This window comes from Pinus tabuliformis, chromosome 2_2, assembly GCF_031772625.1.
Source record: "Pinus tabuliformis cultivar Carrire ecotype Pingquan chromosome 2_2, CPIR1, whole genome shotgun sequence".
Lineage (NCBI taxonomy): Eukaryota > Viridiplantae > Streptophyta > Pinopsida > Pinales > Pinaceae > Pinus > Pinus tabuliformis.
The window spans coordinates 1,279,482,346-1,279,498,578 of record NC_142300.1 but is presented as its reverse complement, the minus strand read 5'-3'; the positions used below and the strand labels follow the sequence as shown (position 1 = coordinate 1,279,498,578).

General features: G+C 38.1%; 1 pseudogene; it reads right to left on the bottom strand.

Annotated features, from left to right (window-relative positions):
* Nucleotides 1-999: 999 nt before the first annotated feature.
* LOC149198148 (equilibrative nucleotide transporter 3-like) lies at nucleotides 1,000-16,019 on the bottom strand (annotated as a pseudogene).
* Between the last annotated feature and the right edge of the window lie 214 nt (nucleotides 16,020-16,233).

Sequence of the window (16,233 nt, the reverse complement as noted above, 5' to 3'; positions counted from 1 at the left end):
ATAAGGATTTAATTCTATATCATTTGTGACATGCCAAATAATGGCAGCCTCTTTACCCATCACTAATGACTGAACTCTTCTCAAAGGAAAATGTTGATAGCCACATTTTGAATCACACTTGTTGGTTCGAAACAAGTCGACCAAAAATTTCTATTATGTGATTTCTACCGAAATACTTTTATTAACCCACATTTTGTATTTGGCTGGTATGATTTATACGAGATCCTTTAATGCCACCTTACTAATATTCCATCAAACATGGATTTCACTTCAAGGATGGTCAGTGTTGTGATTGAACGCAATTATTCTACTAGGCATGGGAATTTATCCATTTAACAAAATAATTAAGGATCTTGAGAACAACAATAATCAAGAGTGTCCCTTCGAGCCTCTTAACTCCAATCCTTATTAGCATAATGGTATGACATGAAGCAAACAAGGTAAGGAGATCTTTATCACTAATGACAATTGCAATTCAAAAAAGTTGTGTGGCCTCCAGGTGGTACCATCATATGCCCCTTTTGAGATGCAATGAATGTAACACACCATCGAAATTACAATTTCCACCATTTTTTATAGATTTCTTTATCACACTCTTTGATATACAAACCATTTCCTTTGACGCAGCCTTGGTCATGGAGTGCATCGATTGCAATTTCAAGTTGCATTTTTTAATTTTGGATCGCATTTCAAGTTCCAATTGAAGGTAGCATGGAGTATCCTGGTCACAATGAAACAGTTCACATAGCGCAAATATAAAGAATGAATGGTAGAGAGTGGATGTCCAAAAGTGTGACATGCAATTTGAGGATTGTCGCATAGTCACATTGTAGCATAGGTCACATCCTCTGGATGCATGGCTGAGACTCTAAAATGTGATTTTTCGAGTTGGAGATAAGTCGAATGTCACATCTTGAGGTTGCCATGACTTGACCCTACAATATGGGGCTATGACTTACAACTAGTCTCATTCCATAGTGCAATTTTCCAGTTTCATTTTCACATTGCAACCTGGAGACTGGTCACATTTCCATATTGCGACTTAAAAACTGGTCGTAATTTTTCTTGATAGTGTTGATCACATTTTAAAAGGGTAGGAAACGTCACAATTTTCAATTCAGAGAATGGATATGCAAATTGCAACATTGTCCAAGTCGCATTCTATTCATGTCCCTTATATCCCTTCGGTGGAACAGTGAACACTCAAACTGTTAGGTCTCCATTGGACACACCAACCATAATACATAGGGACAACATCCAACCTTTGGTACCATATTTTGCAGTAAAATAGAAATAAGGAATCACTCCTAATTGAGAAACTATTGCAATGGTTAACCACGACCTGCGTTCCAACATTATAGTGTCAATTAAGGGAAGGTATTCCCCAATAAGCTCTCCAACATTAAACATTACTATCAAAACAATAGAATACCATGAACCAGACTAATGTTTTCCTGTATCTTGCAATAGGAAACCTAGGAAGATGGATAATGTATGCACATGAATAATGAATATATGGAACACACAGTCCAAGTTTGGCCTTGACAACTCCTTATTATTTGTGGATATCCTATGTCTGCAATTTATTGATAATGTGATGCCTCCTGCTGCCAAGTCTGTGGTAACAGTGTTTGATCCCTTAGCTAATGCCTTATAAGGTACAATTTAGTACATAGAAAACAACATCTAGTGCATAGAAAACAAAAAATAGAAGAACATAGATGATTTATTTTAAATAATAACAAAGCTCCTTTGCAAAGTCCATCTTTTGAGCTTTCAAATACTAGTTTTATGATAAGTCTCAATCATGGGGCTTTACTCAGTGAACTTCTTATGTATCACGTGTTAGTGACATATAAAACAATATCCTTAATTTGGCTACATATTGGAAAATACCCCTAAAAATCACATTATTTAACCCCCAACTAATAAGAACTCAATACATTTTTCCAATTTAAAAAATCCCTACTTCCACCAGATATTGTGGGTATCCATTTTTCATTAACATTCCCCCCTGTTGTGCTCTACAACAACCCCCCATTTCATACATATTTTTATTTTTCAAAACTATAATATGAAATGGGTCCCTTTTCATTTAAATTGGTATCAACTTATCATTATTCAAAAAGGTCCGAAAAGAAATAAAACATTATAAAACCTTTTTGATAAATCACTTAATCGGTCTTATAATAAAGAATGAGTAATCTTTTATTATTGTGATAAAGCGATCGCAAGATCGCATATCGCAATGACAAAGGATGCATGGCTTAAAAGACCTATTGATTTTCCCCGACACGACAATGCACAAATGGCTATCGGATATCGGGAAGGCAAGCGATCATAACAAAAGGCCCCTCCTCGCTCCGATGCGATATCGCTATCTGTGATCGGGGATGTACCATGCATACATCTAAAGCCTTTGTTTAAAACTCCTGATGCGAATTGGCGATATCGCTATCAGCAATCGGGGATTCTGAAAGGACACCAATATAACAACTTAAGTTTTCCCCTGATCACCGATTGCGATAAAGCTAAAGCGCAGATTTCAAAAAAGATTGATAAAGCCAGGGTATATTATGGTTATTTAGTATTAAAGGCCTTTCTCTTCTCGATAGCGATTCACTTACGCTCAACCGCCAAAACATCAAAGCCACGCTTAAATGAATCATTCGGCCAATAAACGATATGATGAGCATTTAAAGGATTGACATGTTTAAACGGCCATTTAATGAAACAGTAAGGCTAAAATCCCTTCAGAGATTGTATCCACGGCCACCTTAAGTTAAATCCTCCATTATTCATTGATTAATATATCTCGTTCATATTTGGTTTGCGCTACCAATTCTACGCATTACGTTCATTTTCTCTCCTGTGCAGAGCTCTTTCGAAGCAGCAAATTCAAGCCAAATGGGGAAGAAATCTAAGAAAACTGCAACAGCTTCCGCTTCGCCAGTTACAGGACAACGCATTGCTGATCCAGGATCAAGCAAAAAGGGACTGATATCCGACACCACATGTCTAGGACTCAGTAAAACTACTTGGCTGAGCATCTACAATCTAATTGAGGCCGAAGAGCCTGAGGTGACAACGGTGCAAGCCACAGTAGACACGACTCAGAAGTCTGATGCTACTCTAAAGGATTTAGCCGACTCTTACCTTCATCAGATAGCAGCCCGAGAACAAATTCTCCCATATATAGATGTGGTGAGATGGGTAATTGAAGAAATCCCAATCACAAACACGACATTTTGCACCATGGACGGGAGAGTCTTCGGCTCGTTTCAACCTGATGATTTGAGGCAAATGTACCATTTGTCTGCACCGGAGAAGAAGTACAACAAGGCATTCTTGGAGAAATTCAGAAATGAAAATGACATTGAATCAGAACCCATACGGGATTGGAGGCAAAACCCAGCAAAACACAAGCATGAGCCTTCGGGTTAGTACTCTATCGATTCCTTGTGTTCTCCTTATTGTTATGTCGGAGTAATGATGAGTAGATTGTGGGGGGTTACATGATTCTGCAAATTTCACTATAGAGATGGTGCCTTTGATGGAGGTAGCATGCAATAGTGAAATAATGGATTGGGGAATATACTGTCTGATAAGTTAGCAACCACAGTTCTTGAATTTAGAAACAAATCCCGCATTACTGAAAGGTTCATTCCCCCATTTTACTATAGTGCCTACATCTTGGACACCCTGTGTTTTAATTCTGAATTTCCTGCGTTGGGGTGGAGATGGACTCCACAAGACCCCATGCCCATTCATATATATCACCAGAAGTTATGGAAAGCCCACTATAAACACCATTTATATCAAGTTTGCAATGGTTTTATGTTACCCATTCACTATGCCATTTTTGACAAACCTGCTCCTAAGATTTCCCACCAAGCGAAGATTGACTTGACAGCCATAGGGAGATGGTTCGGAGAAGAAAATTCACCTATGTAAGAGTTTTCGGTAGCCAGGCCAAGCCTCATGTCCTCCCTTTGTATATACCCGATAAACTGTTAGCCCGAGAGGTAGCATATCAGATTACATCCGAAGGAGTTACACAGACTCTAAGGAATAAAAAGAAGCAGGTTTGGCCTTCTTTTCCTCTAAGATGTGGTGTCTACGCTCTGCATGACTTTAAACATGTAGAGAAAGAAGCAGATAAGATTAAGGCACTGAATCTCGCCACTCTTCCTAATAGGCGATTTGATCCAAAAAAAGTCGCCTACAATGCACTTGAATAGGAAAAATTAACTAAATTTGACCATAAAGATGATGATTTTGATGACCTGTTCTCCTCAGCCGAGTCGCTATTCCAGGTTAAATCACTAGCTAGAATGAAATATCAGGATGACGGGTTAGTTGAATTTAACAGACTTAGAGAACAGAGGTTGCAAACTCTGTCTCTAGATCTGTTAGCAATGACCCTGATGACACAATCAAGCGAGCCTGAGCAGCGACTCACTAATGAACCTCCTGCTACATCAGAAATTGCTGGAGAAATCCAAACAAAAGAGCAGGAGGAAGTGTAGAGAAGAGAGCAGGAGGAAGTGCAGAGAAGAGAGCAAGAGGAAACACAGAGGAAAGAGCAGGAGAAGAGCAGCACAGACGTGAATGCAGATGCCCAGATTGACACGAAATTGCTCTAGGAATGGCAGCAATTTGACTCAATCATAAGCAATCTTGAGAGCTCAAAGGAAGCCGATACATCAAAAGTGGCTGACACACAGGATACAACATCTAAAGAGGTTCCAAGTGGAACCAGCGGCCTACCCCTTTCTACAGGAATAGAGATAATTCCCAAGGATCCTTCCGATCAGATCGTTTTACAAGTGGAGGAGATACCTCCATTGGATGTCTTTTACAGCCCAAAGCACAGGGTTGTAGTAAAACGACAGCGGAAAAGGAGAAGGACTGATCAACCTTCCCTATTCCCTGAACAAACAGTGACAGCCAATGTGGTCTGGAAAGAGGAGTTTGATCCTTCTGATGACCTCACTAAATTGTCCCAATATGCTGGAGCCTATTCGGCGGCCACCATGGACAAAGCATCAGAAGTGACTAATTTGTTAAGATAAAAGGACCAAGCAATCGCCTCGCTACAATTACAGTTATCGGAGGCACAACAGAAGGCAGAGCAACTTAAACAGCAATTGTCTACACAGCAACAAATAAACAATCAACTGAATAAACAATTGCAGGAAGAAAAACAAAGAATTGATTCAAGTGCCATTCAAAAGCAGAAGGAGCTGTCGGAAGTGCTGGCAAAATTGAAAGCAGTGCATGAACAGATGGGGAAATCTAAAGATGAGCAAATTGCTCAATTATCAGCCCAAATAGAAAAGTCCAAGAATATTCCACAGCCTGCTGAGTTCAGAGCTGAAGCATTACAGATTAACAAAGCATTGGTAACACAAATAAGGCTATTATGTCAACAAATCGCTCAAGCAGAACCCTTATGTGACTTAACAACATCAATAAGTGATAAATCGATTGATGCTAGAACAGACTTGGAGCAAGCCGATGAGACCTTGACCAATTTTCTTGAGTGGCAAGACATTGATGAGGGACAGGCAGCTAATTTGCCAAAAATCTTAGAATCCCATAAAGAGATCCTATTTATGGAATGGAATTCCCATTTAATGAAGGCAGAGAGAGCAGTTTCCAGATGCAAGTTAACCACAAGTAATTTGGTTGAATTGATTAATGATACTCTCTATTTATCTAACATGATCTCTCAATGTACCCTAGGTAAATTGCTATCGGCTAAAACATTGGAGCAATCATGTTATCAAGAGCTGGAGAAGAATGGGAGATTGATCGCAGGTATTAACAGTTTGACTTGGGACACCTATTGGTTGTTCCTAGTCAAACCATATAGCCAGAGAGCCACCCTCAAGTGCCTGACAGATGCAATCTGGTGTATCATTCCCGATATACAAGATGCCACCTATGATACCCAACTCAATTCTTGTCTCAACCGACCACCAGAAGTGGAACCAATGCTTGCAATATGCCAACTCAGGTCGAAAGGCAAACAGCCTAAGTGATGAATCATGCTGCCCACTGCCAGATTGCTATAAGGAAGATACTCCAAATCAAGTTGTACCAATTAAGTAGGATTTTAATTTCATAGTTAGTTAGTTTTAGTCAAGTATTTATAGACCCTTTCAATGCATTGGAAAGGGTCGTAAGTTTTTGTTTATGACTTAAACCTAGAGTTGCACTACTGTACTTTAGGCATATTTTTTTATAAAGACTGGGCCAATTATTCCAATTTTGATAACGAAGCTTTTATGTGGATGTGCACTATTGCCTTTGTTTAAAAGTATTTCTGCGTCGGAAGAAGGAATTTAAATAGCGATTGATGTTGGGAATGATTTGCAGCTCATATGGTACTACTATCTATGTCTGAGTTCATTTTGTTTATGTGAATTGTTGTTCGATCGCTCTTGCTATTATCGGATATATGTGTGTGTTTTTAACAGTATTTTTTACAATTTCTACTATTGGATGTTTACAGCATGCTTTTCTTTTATCATACATGTATCGGTAATATAAAAGGATAAGTGTAACAATGTTTTGTTAATCACTTTGTTCAACTACTTGAACAAAGCAATCATTAAGTAAATGAATGTCTATGTTTATTGTGTAGAGTCATCTATATGCCTATCAATGAACAGAGATCATCAAGCGTTGCACTTAAAAGAATAGAAACCTCCCGGGATAGAATAGTCATTTATGTTTTTGCTGTTAGATTAAGTCATCCATTCATTATCATTTATTAGGAACCAATCACTCATCCATCCCCTTTTATTCATTACTAGGAAACTGGTCCCATTATATTCAGTCGGAGCCACCTTCCCAAACGGAAAAGGAGCTATATTAAGGTCCAGACCGGGTGGTTATCCCCCAATGTTGATACAACGATTTTCGGTGCATCAACATTTTTGGCACTAGGAGGGCCTTAACTATGAATGGCGAGCAAATCCAAATCTACAGACCATTCTAAGAGTAAATCTCCCTCCACATCACCTCGTACTTCCCAATTTCATGATGGTTCTCCAGTATCTAAGCAAGAAGAAGAGGAATTAACTACCACTGCTCAAATCCATAACACTCCAGAACGATTAAGTCCTGAGTCCCCTGAAGTTCAGTTACTCATCCATAAACTTCAAGGCTTCTCGATATCACCACAGAAATCTAAAGTATCTCAAAGCAGTGAGACTTTGCAATTCAATCTACCTCATCTCCTCACTAGACTTCAAAGCGGAAAGCTCGGTATTGAACCCACTAAGCTGCCCTTACCTAAAAGGAAAAGTGCAAAGAAGAACATTGAAGGATCTGACAGTGAGGCACTTGCATCCACATCCTTCATCTCATCTTCCCCTGCGCGAAGTCAACCATCCACTCCCTCATTACACATTGTTGTTCATCAGGGATTAGGAACTTCAACATCCCAACCTGCTCAATCCTCAATATCAAGTCCTTCTCAAACGTCTGCAATTTCATCAGCCATCTCATCCCCTACTGGGGTTTCAATGGCAAACCCATGGAATAGACCTGGTGCAGTCAATATGCCTTCACCATTACATGCATTACCTGATGCTCCTGAAAAATGGCTACCCAAGTTCAACCCAGATGATGGAATACAAGCTGAGGAACATATTAATAACTTCATGTTATCAGTTAATTTGAAAGGAGTGATGGAGGAAGATGTTTTCGTTAGGCTTTTCCCTTACACTTTGCAAGGATCAGCAGGATCCTGGTATTTTTCCTTGCCTTCTGGATCCATTACCAGTTGGACCACTTGCCAAGAGCAGTTTCTCACTAAGTATGGTGATGATAGATCTTTAGCCACATTATTAAATGATCTCTCCAATCTTAGGATAGAGCATAGGGAGCCGATTAAAGAATTCAATGCGTGATTCAATAAACTCTTAAATAAAATCCCAACGGCCTCCAAACCAAGTGAGCAAATCAGAAGCGAGTGGTATATAACTGCCCTACCTACCAATATAGCTATTTTCGTAGACAGGGCCGGAAAACCAACTTTAGCTGAAAACATGAAAGAAGCACTTGCTGTGGAGAAACGTATTAATGCTCTAGAAAAGAAAGCTACTCTTGAAGATAGAAAATCCAAAAAAGTTTCTTTTAAAGATGATTCAAAGAATAAAACCCCTAAAGATCCCTATGATATGGAAGGTCTACAAAAATTCCTTAAGACTTTGTCAAATGAAATGGTTGAAATAAAAAAACAAGTAGGAGAAACCTCAACTAAAAGACCCTTTAGAAATTTCAAGAAAACCGAATCAAAACCACCAAATGTTATATCTAATGCAGATTCAGACCCTGAGGAAGAAGAAGAGGAAACAATTTCACCAACTGATGAACAAGAGGAAGTTGTTGAATGCCATGGAATGTGGGATTTCATACTGCATAACTCCGATACAGAAAATGACCAAGAAGCCTTTCCTGTCACCACTAGGAGTAAAGGTGCCCCTGAACCCGTCGAGCCAAATTCAAAGAAAAGAAGTGCAGGTGCTACTACTACAAAGGAAAAGGTATCCATAAAGAAGCCAGCTACAACGGTTCCCCAAAACCAACCTTCAACTTCAAATATACCTTCAACATCTAAAACGTTGGTAGTATCTGATTCAATGGATTACAATATTGTTGATGATATGAAGAAAACTAAGGAAAACATTACTATGTTTGAACTTAGTAAACTAAAACATCAGCAAAAATTGCTTCTCAAAGAATTGAATGTTGTTCCTTCTTCACCTCTTCCCAATGCTAAAGCTGCAAATGATTCAGGACAACCACCTTCTAGCAGGATTGAAGCTACTGATAAAATTCTGATTGGAGACAGATACAATTCCCATACTCCTCCTTTCCTATTAACCTATGAGATTTATAATCGAAATCTGCACAATTGTTTGATAGACTCAAGGGCATCCTCAAATATAATGCCAGTTTCGGTTTGTTCCAAACAGAACATTGAGCCCCAAAAATCTGCAATTCACATTGTACAGTTAGATAGAACCAAGGTACAGGGTCTAAGAGAAATTAACTCTGTAACTATCAGGTTATCGGCCGATCCACGAGTAGTTCAAAGAATTGATATCTTAATCGCCGATATACCTGAATTTTATGGTTTAATCTTGAGTAGGGATTGGTCTGAGAAGCTCCATGGGTATATTTCAACCGATTGGTCACACATGTGGCTACCCTACAAGGGAAAGCCAAATCAAATAAAAATCAATCGGGAAAAACACATGACCCATACTGTTACAGAATTTGAACAGGAGAATCAACCAATAGCATTTAATAACAATATCTTGGGGAATTATTCATCTGAATCATTCTTTGGCAATTTCACAGCCCAACCATCTCCTTTCTCAGTAAACAATTTTACATCTCAGATCGAAAATTATTCACAAACAGATAGGTCAAGATGTTTTAATGATACTGAGAAAACTGTAAATAAAATTGTTGATAATTCTTTATTTTGGTCACTATATTTTGATGGCTCTAAGTCTAGCGAAGGCTCGGGAGTAGGATGTATCTTGGTTAGCCCTCAGGGAGAAAAAATGATGTTGTCCTGTAGATTGGAATTTGAATGCACAAACAATACAACTGAGTATGAAGCCTTAGTCCAAGGACTATACAAGGTGATTGGCCTTAAGGTTCAATATTTGAAAGTGTTTGGCGATTCAGAAATTATTATTAAACAGGTGAGAAATACGATTCATTGTCTTTCAAACCACCTCAAACATTATCAGTCACTGATACAAGAACTCACCTCTCACTTTTCAGCATTCAATATTTCTTCCATCCCTAGGTCTCAAAATTCAGCAACCGACTTGCTAGCCAATGTTGCTTCCAAACTCCTACCTTCCGAAGATTATAGCCCAGATAGATTTTTAGTAGAGTTGCTTTTTAGACCATCAATTCCTGACAATGTCACTAATTGGACAGTATTCAATCACGATGAAGACATTTTACAATTTTTGACTTCCGAAAAGTCCTGCGATGATCAGATCATAGAGGAAAGCGAGCATGATCTTAAGATGAGAGAAAAGCACGAGGAAAACTCAATACCGAAGCCTGTGGTGAAGCTTGAGGATCTTTATGATATTAAAGACAGGTTTAAACTTGTGACCAATACTAAGCTCCAAAGTTCCACCTTAAGGTTTGAATTGATAAATCTTGGCACTGAGCAAAATCCTCAAAACATTAATCTAGGATTAGGACTTTCTGTGGAAGAAAAGACAGCATTCATTAAACTGTTAAGGAAAAATAAACATGTCTTCGCTTGGAAATATGATGATTTAAAGACATATGATACATCTATTATCCAGCATACCATTCCAATGCTTGCAGAACAAAAACCAGTTCAACAAAAGCTCAGGAAAATACATCCGAACTTAGAGAGTCAAATAAAATCAGAACTCAATAAACTCTTGAAAGCTAAGATTATTTTTCCCATTCAGCACTCAAACTGGGTCTCCAATATGGTGCCTGTTAGGAAGAAAAATGGCGATATCAGGATTTGTATAGATTTCAAAAATCTGAATAAGGCAAGCCTAAAGATAATTTCCCATTACCTACTATGGAGCAGATACTCCATTCAGTAGCAGGCCCTGAGTTAATGTCCTTTTTAGATGGTTTTTCAGGATATAACCAAGTTTTGGTCCATCCTGATGACAGACTCAAAACTACATTCAGAACAAAATGGGGAACTTATGCTTATCAGAAAATGCCTTTCGGACTTATTAATGCAGGAGCCACGTTCCAAAGAGCGATGGATATAGCTTTCAAAGGATTGATCAACAAAACAGTAGTTGTCTACTTAGATGATATTACTGTATTTTCTAAGAAGAGATCCAATCATTTGCATGATTTAAACCAAATCTTTGAACGCTGCAGAAGGTACGGTATTTCACTCAATCCCAAAAAATCCTTCTTCGCTCTTAATCAAGGAAAGCTCTTGGCCTTTATTGTTTCCAAAGATGGCATTTATATTGATCCGGATAGGATTAAAGAAATCTCTTAAATCCATTTTCCTCATAATAAAAAATCCATGCAGTCATTTTTAGGCCAAATCAATTTTGTCAAAAGATTTGTTCCAGACTTTTCTCACATCATTTTGCCACTACAAACTATGATTAAGAAAAATTCAGTGTTTAGATGGGGATCAGGAGAAAAGGAATCAATTGATTCAATCAAACAATCAATAATCAATGCCTCCGCTTTGAACACTCCTAATTTTTCTAATCATTTCACATTGTATACTATCGCATCCGATTCATCTTATGCAGCAGTACTCACTCAGATTAATGATCACAACTTGGAAGCACTTATTTCATTTTATAGTTCAAACCTGCAGGGTGCTGAACTGAATTATTTCGAAGTAGAAAAACAAGCCTTTGCTGTGTATAAAGCTGTCAAACATTACAGACCCTTCCTTTTAAAAGCCCATACAAAAGTTATAGTTCCTTTTCCTGCAGTAAGGCAACTATTAATCCAAAAGGAATTAGGTGAAAAAAGGCAAACTGGGTTACAGCACTTCAATAATATGACTTGGAAATCAAGCCAGCAAATATTGTTAGAGGCCAAGGTTTTTGCAGGTTATTGGCAGGAGCATCCAACATTCAACAACCAGGTGATACAGAACATATCGAAGAAATCAACCAGATAAGTATTACTGATTCTGAATCACAATATGCAGACTTGATCTTTTATTTGAAAAATGGATATGCACCTCCTAACCTGTCTTATAAAAACAAAAGGGCCATTAGATTAAAAGCAAGAAACTTCACAATTATTGATGATGTACTTTTTAGGCAAAATTATGATTCAATTTTATTAAGATGCCTAGAAAAACCTGAAGCACAAAAGGTTTTGTAGGAATTACATGATGGACCAACAGGAGGAAATTTTGGAGCTGACACAACAGCCCACAAAATCATTCATGATGGATACTATTGGCCCACCCTGTTCAGAGATGCTCATGAATATGTAAGGAAATGCCGAAGTTGTCAAACTTCTAGTGGAAGACAAAGAAAGCCAGCTTTCCCTTTGCAGCCAGTCAACATTGAACAACCATTTGAGCAATGGGGATTGGACATCATTAGAGAAATCACTCCACATTCTTCCAAACAGCATAAGTATATCCTTACTGCCACTGGTTATTTTACTAAGTGGGTTGAAGCGATTCCTTTAAAGACAACAAATTCTGAAGCAATTATGGAATTCATAGATCAATTCATCATTACCAGGTTTCGTGTCCCAAATGCTCTTGTTTTTGATAATGCATCTTATTTCTCTGGGAATGCTATGTTTGATTTCACTATTAAAAGAGGGTTTAAATTGAAATATTCTGCTAATTACTATCCCCAGGGTAACGGTTTAGCAGAATCTACCAATAAAAATCTAGTTAAGATTATTAAGCGAACTGTCGAACAGAATCATAAAAACTGGCACAAATCTTTAATATTCGCACTATGGGCTGATAGGATAATACAAAAGGCTTCCATAGGTTCTTCTCCATTCAATCTTGTATATCGGAAAGAAGCAGTGCTACCAACAAATCTTGTCCTTCCTTCTCTAGCCCTAGTTTAGTTTATTGAAAAAAGCCCTTCTTCTTCTATTCAACTTAGACATGATCGAATCTTAAAATTAGAAGAGGAAAGAGAGAGGGCCAAAATTACTCATGCAAAACATCAGCAAATTATCAAGTCATCGTTTGATTCAACTTCATCCAATTCAAAACAGTTGCAAGTCGGTGTTCTAGTTCTGAAATGGGATAAAGCCCACGAGGATAAAGGAAAACACACCAAGTTCCAGAAAATGTGGCTTAGACCATTTCAGATCTGCGAGAAGATAGGCCATTCGACATTCATATTACAAGATTTATCAGGTAAGAGAGATTATCTTCCTGTTAATGGCCTCATCTTAAAGAAATTCTTCAATTGAGGAGGTAACCCCTTCTCCCTTTTTTAGTTTAGTGGAATTTGTAGTTTGTAGGACTATTAGGAAATAAAGTTGTAAGGTATCTTCCATTGACCTTTGTTGTATTTAAAAGTTGCTCAAAGAAGTAGTGTTGATATTTACTTTTAAATAATAGAAGCCTTAAACAAAAGGGACAATTTCTAAGAAACTAGGTATAATTGCATTCTGAAACCACATTTCAATTTTTGTGAACTCTTCTCAAGTTTTAGAAGTATTGTAAATCATTTTATGTTTTCAAATTGGTCACAAAAAAGGTTATCAATATCAAAACAGAAACCAATCCAACTTCAGCATCTTCAACTCTTACCCTGTCATCCATTCTCTCTTAAGGAGAAAATTGTCCATCCCATTCATCAAAGTTTGTGATTACTCAGAGTGTAATTCTAAAATATTTGATATAAAAGATAAGGGCTCTTATTACAAGCCTGCTTACCATGACCATCGGGAAATAGTTTAACCGACATTACCAACACTGCATATCAAAACAGGGTAATGGCTTAAAATCATAAGACAAGGGGTCTCATCACGAGCCAGCTTGTTCGGTTAGATTACTACCAGTGAATGGCATTGTCAAAAAGCTGGCCACCAAACCAGGACAATGGCTTTTTATCTTAAAAAATATTAGAAAAGCAAAAAGAGATACAAAATATGAAAGCATGTTTTGAATTCATTCTTTTAATCATACTCTGAAATGGATGGAATAATGGACAATAACGTGGTTAAAAGGTATCCCTGTCGAAACTATGAACGTTTGCTGGCAACAGAGGCTCTACCTATGACAAAGGAGTCAATTTAAAAGGCTGATTTGGAAAGGTTTTCTATTTTATCATTATCAACCAATAGAGGCCAATTTAAAACTTAGAATGTATCTAATTTTAACAAGAGAAGAAATTAGCAAAGATAGTTTTTATTTTATACGGAATACATATATACCTAGTTATATTAGAATTTTCCTCTTTGATGAGATTCCTATTTAAAGAAAGTTTAAGTATTTCAGTACTTCTCAGAGATAACTGTTTCTCCCAGGGAATCGCCAATTGTTGTGCTCCACAACAACCCCCCATTTCATACATATTTTTATTTTTCAAAACTATAATATGAAATGGGTCCCTTTTCATTTAAATTGGTATCAACTTATCATTATTCAAAAAGGTCCGAAAAGAAATAAAACATTATAAAACCTTTTTGATAAATCACTTAATCAGTCTTATAATAAAGAATGAGTAATCTTTTATTATTGCGATAAAGCGATCGCAAGATCGCATATCGCAATGACAAAGGATGCATGGCTTAAAAGACCCATTGATTTTCCCCGACACGACAATGCACAAATGGCTATCGAATATTGAGAAGGCAAGCGATCATAACAAAAGGCCCCTCCTCGCTCCGATGCGATATCGCTATCGGCGATCGGGGATGTACCATGCATACATCTAAAGCCCTCGTTTAAAACTCCCGATGCGAATTGGCAATATCGCTATCGGCAATCGGGGATTCTGAAAGGACACCAATATAACAACTTAAGCTTTCCCCCGATCGCCGATTGCGATAAAGCTAAAGCGCAGATTTCAAAAAAGGTTGATAAAGCCGGGGTATATTATGGTTATTTAGTATTAAAGGCCTTTCTCTTCCCAATAGCGATTCACTTACGCTCAACTGCCAAAACATCAAAGCCACGCTTAAATGAATCATTCGGCCAATAAATGATATGATGAGCATTTAAAGGATTGACAGGTTTAAACGGCCATTTAATGAAACAGTAAGGCTAAAATCTCTTCAGAGATTTTATCCGCGGCCACCTTAAGTTAAGTCCTCCATTATTCATTGATTAATATATCTCGTTCATCTTTGGTTTGTGCTACCAATTCTCCGCATTGCGTTCATTTTCTCTCCTGTGCAGAGCTCTTCCAAAGCAGCAAATTCAAGCCAAATGGGGAAGAAATCTAAGAAAACTGCAACAGCTTCTGCTTCGGCAGTTACAGGACAACACATTGCCGATCCAGGATCAAGCAAAAAGGGACTGATATCCGACACCACATGTCTAGGACTTGGTAAAACTACTTGGCTGAGCATCTACAATCTGATTGAGGCCGAAGAGCCTGAGGTAACAACGGTGCAAGCCACAACAGACACGACTCGGAAGTCTGATCCTACTCTAAAGTATTTAGCCGACTCTTACCTTCATCGGATAGTAGCCCGAGAACAAATTCTCCCATATACAGATGTGGTGAGATGGGAAATTGAAGAAATCCCAATCAGAAACAGGACATTTTGCACCATGGACGGGAGAGTCTTCAGCTCGTTTCAACCTGATGATTTGAGGCAAATGTACCATTTGCCTGCACCGGAGAAGAAGTACAACCATGCATTCTTGGAGAAATTCAGAAATAAAAATGACATTGAATCAGAACCAATACGGGATTAGAGGCAAAACCCAAAAAAACACAAGCATGAGTCTTCGGGTAAGTACTCTGTCGATTCCTTGTGTTCTCCTTATTGTTATGCTGGAGTAATGATGTGTAGATTGTGGGGGGTTACATGATTCTGCAAATTTCACTATAGAGATGGTGCCTTTGATGGAGGCAGCATGCAATAGTGAAATAATGGATTGGGGAAATATACTGTCTGATAAGTTAGCAACCGCAGTTCTTGAATTTAGAAACAAATCCCGCATTACTGAAAGGTTCATTCCCCCATTTTACTATAGTGCCTACATCTTGGACACCCTGTGTTTTAATTCCGAATTTCCTGTGTTGGGGTGGAGATGGACTCCACAAGACCCCATGCCCATTCATATATATCACCAGAAGTTATGGAAAGCCCACTATAAACACCATTTATATCAAGTTTGTAATGGTTTTATGTTACCCATTCACTATGCCATTTTTGACAAACCTGCTACTAAGATTTCCCACCAAGCGGAGATTGACTTGACAACCATAGGGAGATGGTTCGGAGAAGAAAATTCCTATGTAAGAGTTTTCAGCAGCCACGCCAAGCCTCATGTCCTCCCTTTGTATATACCCGATAAACTGTTAGCCCGAGAGGTAGCATATCAAATTACATCCGAAGGAGTTACACAGGCTCTAAGGAATAAAAAGAAGCAGGTTTGGCCTTCTTTTCCTCTAAGATGTGGTGTCTACGCTCTGCATGACTTTAAACATGCAGAGAAAGAAGCAGATAATATTAAGGCACTGAATCTCGCCACTCTTCCTAATA